General features: G+C 45.4%; 1 protein-coding gene across 1 annotated transcript in view; it reads right to left on the reverse strand.

The window, feature by feature from the left end:
* ELOVL2 (ELOVL fatty acid elongase 2) overlaps window positions 1–8,911 on the reverse strand; it is a 345,230-nt gene extending 336,319 nt beyond the window's left edge. Inside the window, exon 1 of the mRNA XM_077269885.1 lies at window positions 8,779–8,911. The gene's annotated coding sequence lies outside the window, so the exon portion shown is untranslated. The remainder of the gene's footprint in view (window positions 1–8,778) is intronic.
* Window positions 8,912–9,512: the final 601 nt, after the last annotated feature.

Below are 9,512 nucleotides of genomic sequence, written 5' to 3' on the forward strand. Positions count from 1 at the left end.
GGCTCCAACTTGGCGTCACGAACAGGATCTACTTAAGCCTGAAGAATCAGGTCATGTGTGCCTTGGAACTGTGTCTGAATTGTGCTTGAACTGTGATTTATTGTAAAGACTGTGTATTGCCACTTGCCGCCAAAAGTTCCAGCCAAAACCGCCGCCATTGCAGCGCCACAAGGAGCGCAGAAGAAGAAGAAGGGCGTGCCATGGGAGGAGACTATCAAAATGGCGCCAGAAGCAGCGACCGCCCCCTCCGACTACTGCTGCAAGACGACGACCTGCCCAGAAGCAGAGGAGAACCGCCCCCTGATTTGCAACGGCGGGAACGAGAGGAAGAAGAAGCTACGCCCTCGGAAAATGGAGGAGCAACGTGCATGTGCCACCGAAGATCCCAGAGCAGGGATAATGACCAGAGAGTCCCAGAGCGACGGCGAAATGATCCCGGCCTGTCCTCGCCCACCGGAGATAGACCCGAACCCACCGCAGCTGGAGGATCCGGACCTCTCGGAGCTACAGGCGGTGGGGCTGAGCCAACCTATCCCAAATGCGGAGCCAGCCGCTGTGAAGCCACGGAAGTCGGAGCCGTGCGAGAGGGTCGCACCAGAGGATCCTCGGTCCGTGCTGCAGCCGATTCCAGTGTCCTCGTCAGCGGAACAGATCGGCATCGGTGGAACCACATCAGACGCAGGTATGGAAAGTATCCCTGCTCGCCCGACCGATCCTGCTCCCGTGACCTCTCCCCAGCCCGACAATAACCGAGTCCTCACCGCTGAGCTGGTAGTGATAACCCCAGGCACTATGGAGAAGCTGGTGCCTCTGTTACCAACAACTATGGGGAAACCACTAGATGTGAGCCCAGAGGGGGTGATCTTCCAATGGGACACTCCACGGATTGGGCAGGACGGGGCCAGGCAGGAGGGCCTCAGCATTGCTGCGCTCACCTGGGAACAATATAAGCAATGCTTAATTCTACAATGGCAAAACCAAAAAGAGACAGAACCAAATGACCCACCAAAAGTACAAAGACCAAAGACTGAACACAATAAGAGGAACTCGGTAAGGCAGGGGACTGTACTAGCCTTTCACCCGAAGCGGGGTTGGGGCTCCATACAGGAATCGGGACTGCCGACTGAAGTCTTCTTTACCAGCTACAATGTGAAGACCCCGTTCCGCAACAGATGTGACAATCAACTATGTAAAGGGGACCAGGTAACCTACACCCGCTATCGGAGAGACAATAATTTGCCCCAATAATCTCCTCGGTCAGTAATAAGACAAATTCAGGGATAATCCCATAAGCAGTGCTGGTTCCTATATGACAATGTTATTACAACCCAGGATAGCGTGTCACCGTGGACCTATATGGTGCACTCCTGGCTGAGCATAGGTTAATCTATGTGCTTCAGACAATGAATCAAGGCATAGATGAATAGATAAATGGAGCCACACAAGCTGTAGGCAGTGTTACCTTATACAGGGCAGATGCCTCTAGGAGACTGAAGTCTGTGGTGTGCGCATGAAGTCAGAACCTTCTGTAGTGCAGGACCAGTGTTTTCGGTGAGAAGATTGATTGTTCTGGGGCGCTGTCCCGGCCGGTGACAGGTGTCTCTCGGTGTCCTGAGCCCGAGTGTATCGTGAGCCGAGTACCGCTGTATAAGCCAATTAGATACACTGGAGTACCAGGACCTTTCGTGACATCACGGTCACGTAATGAATCACGTGACTGGCTATGGAGCGCAACTTGGACCAATAATCCTAAGCGTTTCAGAATGCACGCATTCCTTTGTCAGGGATGGTCCAGTAGTGGTCCTGAGTACCTTTATAGTTCCTGATCATCATGTGGCAGTCTTTCATATGTTAAGAGCAAACAATTCAATCTGACTATTTAGGCCCTTGGGTTTCAGAGTGTCTAGTTAAAAAATAAGTCTGCTTTCTTCACGGGACATTTTCTGGATGTACCGTAATTGCCTTTTCTCCAGCTTTTTTTCACTAATTTGAGGCCTGTGATGATAGTACTTTTTATTGAACCTCCATGGTGAATCAAAAAGTGATTAGATAGTGGATGGCCAGAATAATATCTTATTAATATTCCACTGGTGTTAGCTCATCCTCACATGTAATGGCCGTTTCATTCTACATATGTACAATTTCCCACAAGGGCATCTCAGAGAATAAATTACTCCCTCTGTAGTGCATGTGATAAAGTCATTAATCTCCAGTTCAGTGGTTCCATTGGAGATACTAGATTTTTTTTGCATTTAATTTCCAACATGATTTGCACTTCCAGCACGGAAAGAAGCCTGATAGTTTTTGTTGTGATTGATATGTAAATGGAACCAGATATTTTGGGATAGTGGAAGCTATTTTATTCCCTAGATTACTGACCTTTTTATAAATGAATTTAGGAAGCTCAGGTAGTTTTTCCCCAATAATATTATCTTCCTTAAGGATGCCCCAATGTCTATTGACAATCCTTTTGAGAATGTGGGTATTGGCATTAAATTGGGTGATAATATGAACTTCATCAGCTAGCGTGTAGTTCTCATCTTTCACTTTATTTTGAAGTAGCTGCATTCTTGGTAGTTTTTCAACTTGCTGTTTTGTTTGCGTCAGAGAGCTTTCAGCATAGCCTTTATCGCAGAATTTTTTGTCAGCATATCAGCCTCTCGGTTAAAGTCCTGTGATTTAGAGCAGTTCCTGTGGGCCCTTATGAGTTGGCTCTTAAGGACATGGCAGTACCCCATTGCTGAGAGTAGTAGTGCCTCTCATAACGGAAATAGTTATTAGTCAATATAAAGAGCATGCATTCTAAAAAAAAAAGTCCACTTGATTATTTGGTAAAATCTCCTGTTTTTCCAGAAAATATCTGGCTGCTTCACATTCCTTATCATGTTGTATAACGGTATACAATGATGTGATATCTAGAGTGCCCAAGATATAATGTTCCTGCCATTTGATTGTTTCCAGAATTCGTAAAAAGCCCTCCAAAATTTCAAAACAAGTTGCACCCCTCTATCAGACACCACACTCATAGGCACACCATGTAATCGCAAACATATTTAATGAATAGTTTGGAAAGAGTCTCGGCATTCGGCAGTCCCACCAACGGTACAAAATGCGCCTGCTTACTGAATCTATCCACGACTACCCAAACCACAGTTTAGCCTTTAGAAGAGGGAAGATCAGTGATAAAATCCATGGACAGATGAATCCAAGGTCTATCTGGAATTGGCAATGGCTTCAATTTCCGGGCCAGCCAGTTACGGGAGGTTTTAGCGCGGGCACATGTTTCACAGGAGGACACAAATACAGCGACATCAGAGGCCAATGAAGACCACCAAAAAAGCCTAGCAATGGATTTACACATGGCCGAGATTCCAGCATGCCCACATAGAGCCGAGTCGTGGAACTCCCTCAGCAACCTTAACCGATACTGGACCGGCACAAAGAACTTATTATCCGGCACGGACGGAGAAGCAAGAGACTGGGCTTCACAGATCTCCTCATCCAATGCTGAAGAAACCCCAGCCACCACCACTCCATGCTGAAGAATGGAAGGAGTTTAGGAGGTGATATTGGATCCAAGCTGCGAGATAAAGCACTAGCCCTCATATTCTTGGACCCAGACCTGAAAGTGATAGAAAACTGAAATCAAGAAAAAAAAGTGACCACCTCGCCTGTCTCGGGGTTAAACATTTGGCGGACTCAATGTAAGACAGGTTTTTCTGGTCAATAATGACTGTGATGGACAGCCCCCTCCAAAAAATGCCTCCATTCTTCAATAGACAGTTTAATGGCCAAAAGCTCCCGGTTATCCACATCATAATTCTTTTCAGCAGAGGAAAACTTTTTTGAAAAGAAGGCACAGGGTCTTAAATTGGTCAACGAGGTAGGCCCCTGGGACAATACCGTCCCTACTCCCACCTCCGAGGTGTCTACCTCCACGATAAATGGCTCAGATGAATTAGGTTGAATCAGCACAGGGGCAGACATAAAACATTCTTTTAAAGAAGAAAACGCCGCCAAAGCTGGAGCTGACCAGTTTTTGAGATCAGCCCCCTTATGAGTTAAATCAGTGAGGGGTTTGACCACTTCAGAAAACCCCTTGAATTTTCTATAGTAATTGACAAAACCCAGAAAACGTTGCAGACCTTTGAGATCTCTTGGTTGCGCCCAATCCACAATAGCCCGTACCTTTCCAGGGTCCATACTAAACCCCTCCGCAGACAAAATGAACCCCAGAAATGACAATTCTTGAACAAAAAATTAACACTTTTCCAGTTTTGCTAAGGGTGAGCTCTCCCTAAGCCTCTTGAGGACATCGCGGAGGTGACCCATATGGTTCTGTTTATCAGCTAAATTTGAGGATATTATCCAAATTAACTACCATGAAGTGCCCAATAAAATCTGAAAAAACATGATTAATAAAATTCTGAAATACCGCTGGCGCGTTAGGCCAAAGGGTATAACCAAGTTCTCAAACAAACCCTCAGAGGTGAGGAATGCAGTCTTCCTCTCATCCTCCTCCCGCATACGGGTGAGATTACATGCTCCCCTGAGGTCTAACTTAGAGAACCACCTGGACCCAGACAATTGCTTGTACAAATCAGGAATAAGTGGGAGAGGGTAAGTATTCTTTACAGTGATTTTATTTAATTCTCTAAAATCGAGACATGGGCGTAAACCACCATCTTTTTTTATTTTTTTTTTTACAAAGAAGAACTCCGTTGCCACAGGAGAAACAGAAGGCCAAATGTGCCCTTTACAAAGGCTATCAGAGATATACCCCATCATAGCAGCCCACCCAGGGCCGGAGAGGTTGTATAAATGGGCCTTGGGTAATTTGGCACCAGGAACAAGAGTAACAGCACAATCGAATTGGCGGTGTGGTGGTAGAACCTCAGCCTTCTTTTCAAAGCACACATCCTCAAAATCCTTCACGTACTCCGGAATACCCTCCAGACTGACGGATGACACAGATACATTGACAAGGCACTCCTTAGCACAATTGGGACCCCAATTAACAAAGTCCAGAACTTTCCCGTCAATGACAGGGTTATGTACTTGTAACAAGGGAAACCCAACATCAATTCCGCAGGAAGATTGTGCAGCACAAAACATGTAATGCGTTCTTGATGACGAGACCCCACCTTGAGGATAAACTCCTCAGAGACCCACTTAACCACATTCTTAGCAAGAGTTTTATCAATGGCCAAGATACTGATGGGGGTTCCCAACCTGACTGTCCCTAACTTACATTTGGCCACCAAGTCAGTGTCAATCAGAGATGACCCACTGTCCACAAAAGCTCAAGTGGGAGTATAACAGTTCTCAACATAAAGTTCCACTTCCAGCTGTAACTTAAGCAATGAGGAAAAAGGTATCTGAGTGTCTCGGCAACCTCCTCAACAGTTACCCAGACTTACGCGTTTCCTGACACCTTGGGAATCGGAGGACAGGAGGGACAGTCCTTCTTCCATTGTCCCGGACTACCGCAATAAAAGCAGTCTCCCTTCCTTTCGTCGTCTCCTCTCCTTTTCCTTGGTGGTGACCCCCACTTCCATGGTCTCAGAATGTGGTGTAGCGTCGGGATTACTCGGAAGTAGAGGATTATCTCTCTGCATAACACCCCTCTCACTAGTCTACGATCCATCCAGATGGCCTCAGTTATAGCCTCCTCCAGGCAACTAGGAGGTGGATGGAGAGTCAGAGTGTCCTGCAGATGATCAGACAGTCCCCTCCAGAACTGGCACCTGAGCTCAGAGTCATTCTAGGACACCTCCAGAGACCATCGTCTAAACTCTGAGCAACACCACTCGGCCGAGAGCTTCCCCTGAACAGTTCCCAGAAAATTGCCCACAGGAAAATTGCCCACAGGAAAATTGCCCACATGAAAAATGACCACACAGAAAATTACCCACATGGAAAATTGCCCACATGGAAAATTCCCCACACGGAAAATTGCCCACACGGAAAATTGCCCACACGGAAAATTACCCACACGGAAAATTACCCACACGGAAATTTGCCCACATGGAAAATTGCCCATATGGAAAATTGCCCACATAGAAAATTGTCAATTGCAGCATCACAAAGTTTCAGATCTATGATATTTGAGGTGAAAGGTAAGGATGTTCACATGATGTGTGATCAACTTGTGATTTACAGCTGACCTAGTGCAAAACTGCAAACATGCTGAAGATCTGTGGTTTGTAGCAGTCTGTCATTAACAGCAATAGATAGATCTAGTCTGCTCTCATCTCTCGATGATTCTGCCTTACTCCTCCCACCAGCCCAGAACAGCATCACATGCAGAAACAGCAGCAGTGTGATCCAGAGGAGCCATCACTGCTATCAGTACCCACAAAAGAATCACTGTATTATCTGTGGAGTTACATGGGACTGCAGGTTAGATCTAAAACATTATCATCTCAGTGGGTGCCCACCAAAAGCAGGGTGCTGCTGGCTGAGAGAGATGGTCCTGGAAGCCCAGAAGGCACCGCAGAAAGGTGGGATTCTGTCAGAATCTGTCAGAGGAGCCGGGAGTGCCATAGCAGCGCCACTCTCCCATTGACTTCAGTGGCAGTGAATCTGGGGCATGCACTTCCTTCCCTGTCCACTTATGGCTACCAAGTGTAAGCGTGAACAGACCCTACCTAGTTATGTATCATACACATATACTGCAGGTGCAGGGAGGCATAGGATGGAAGGAAATGCAGAGTGGATTTGAATAAGGGTCTCTAAGCCCAGACACATCACAATGAGAGTGGAATAAGTGTCTCTAGGCCCAGACATACCATAATGAGAGAGGAATAAGGGTCTCTAGGCCCAGACACACCACAATGAGAGAGGAATAAGGGTCTCTAGGCCCAGACACACCACACAGAGTGGAATAATGGTCTCTAGGCCCACACACACCACACTGAGGGTGGAATAAGGGTCTCTAGGCCCAGACACACCACACAGAGTGGAATTCGGGTCTCTAGGCCCACACACACCACAATGAGAGGGGAACAAGGCTCTCTAGGCCCACACACACCACAATGAGAGAGGAACAAGGGTCTCTAGGCCCAGACACATCACAATGAGAGAGGAATAAGGGTCTCTAGGCCCAGACACACCACAATGAGAGTGGAATAAGAGTCTCCAGGCCCACACACACCACAATGAGAGTGGAATAAGGGTCTCTAGGCCCAGACACACCACAATGAGAGAGGAATAAGGGTCTCTAGGCCCAGACACACCACAATGAGAGAGGAATAAGGGTCTCTAGGCCCAGACACACCACAATGAGAGTAGAATTATTGTTAGCACAGTGGAATGACAACTCCTAAGAACAGAATCCGTACTCTGGGACTAGGGATTAGTGAACGGAACCTGTAGAACATGGAGAAGTAAATTGGGCCCAGAGACATTTGTTGAAATCCATTCTGCATTTTCTTTGCTGCCTGTGTTGTGCTGAATTGCATTTCAATGGAGCCCATGGAAGTCAAGGACTATCACCCGGCAGCTAATTATTTGCAGGTGTGCAATGATTATTTAATAAACTTAAGTTATTGTTGTTATTAGAACTCCTTAATAAACTGTTCTTAATAAACTTGTCGGTAGTTTTTTATGTGGGCAATTTTCACGGACATTCTTCTGTGCTGCAGAGCATCTTGCCTATAATTCTATACTATTCTCTGTTCTGCAGAGCATCTTACGTATACCTGCATACTATCCCCCTGTCCTGCAGAGCATTTAACCTATACTGTAGATCTTTGCTATTCTCTATCCTGCAGAGCAACTCACCTATAATTCTATATTATTCTTCTGCCCTGCAGAGCATCTCACATATAATTCTATATTATTCTTCTGCAGAGCATCTCACTTATACCTGCATACTATCCCCCTGTCCTGCAGAGCATTTAACCTATAAGTCTTTGCTATTCTCTGTCCTGCAGAGCATCTCACCTATAATTATATATTATTCTTCTGCCCTGCAGAGCATCTCACCTATAATTCTATATTATTATTCTGCCCTGCAGAGCATCTCACGTATACCTGCATACTATCCCCTGTCCTGCAGAGCATTTAACCTATAGGTCTTTGCTATTCTCTGTCCTGCAGAGCATCTCACCTATAATTATTAATCCCATAATCCGAAAAAGAATTTTTTAGGCAGAAAATAGCACTTCGATTATAAATGTTGACATCGATTACCTAACCAGGTATGAAGTGACACATAAGTGAATAAAAAGTAACAATATCTTTATTGACATATTATTTAAAATAACAAATCTTAAAAAACAGGAAGATGAAAAAATTGGACCTCCAAACAAAATCAGGAGGTGACCTAAAAGAACCCAGATGGCAGTGTATTTTTTAGGATTATATATAATATTGCTATACTTGAAAAAATATCCCTAAAGAGGGAAAAGAAAAAGAACTAGCAGTATGGATGGACGTGAAACGTCTCTTTAAAAAACCATATTGCAGTCTTATATCTACTAAAAGGATATACACAAGACAAGTAGCAAAAAGTATATATATAGCAATACCCTCACATCGAAAAATAAAGCATAGCTTTGATATCAATAGTAATAAATTTGATTTTGACTAAAGGGTGGAGAAAATATCCACTCCTATATTAAAGAAGGTGAATGGAACTGAAACAATGAACCAGAGTGGTCACTAGATGGCAGTGCAATGCCCACTATCAGAGAGGAGTTAAATACATGAAACAATAGCCAAATCAAAAGAGATGCAAAGAGAAAAATGATCAGAAAGCCATGAAATATTTACGTAGATGTGAGTGGAGAAGGTAATGGGGGAACGGGTCACCTCCTGCGCCCGACGTGCGCCGTTTCGCCTTTCGGCTTCTTCCAACAAAAGGGGCGTAATGGAGTCTAGGTGTTAGGTGTAGATTTTTATGTCCTGGGAGCCGGGTGTGACGCACAAGAGAGGGCGGCCTTAATTAACCCTATGCCTGAGAGTAAGTAGGCGTGTCAGGTGTTACTAGGGGTGTGTATACACCGTTACCAACGGCGTATAGGAGCGCCGAGTATGACACGCAATAGGGGGCGGAGTTAATCAGCCTGATGCATACAGGGAGTGGGCGTGTCAGGTATTGTTACCGGTGTGAATATAGCGTTACTGACGGTGCATGAATGCGGTAGTGTGCCCTGAGATATGGGGACTTGCGGTCCCGCGTCTGATGATGCACGGTATGAAAACCGCACATCATCATAGTGACGCCGATCGCAAGTCCCGCAGAGCTACAAGACCGGCGCATGCGCACTAACGCTGAATAGGGGAAGAAGGAGATACCCGGCTTTATCTCATTTTGGAGAAGGCGGCAGCCACAGCAAACAGAACGGGACCAAGAGAAGGGGAGAGAAAGGAAGTATAAAGACATGTGCATGTGAGTGAAGTGCCCATATTAAATTTAAAAAAATGTCAAAAAATGGAGGAAGGGAGGATGAACAACTTAGGAAAAGATATTAAAGACATAAACAATTAAGGCATTCAGCCAGTTG

The sequence above is a fragment of the Ranitomeya variabilis genome, chromosome 6 (assembly GCF_051348905.1).
Source record: "Ranitomeya variabilis isolate aRanVar5 chromosome 6, aRanVar5.hap1, whole genome shotgun sequence".
In the NCBI taxonomy this organism is placed as follows: Eukaryota; Metazoa; Chordata; class Amphibia; order Anura; family Dendrobatidae; genus Ranitomeya; species Ranitomeya variabilis.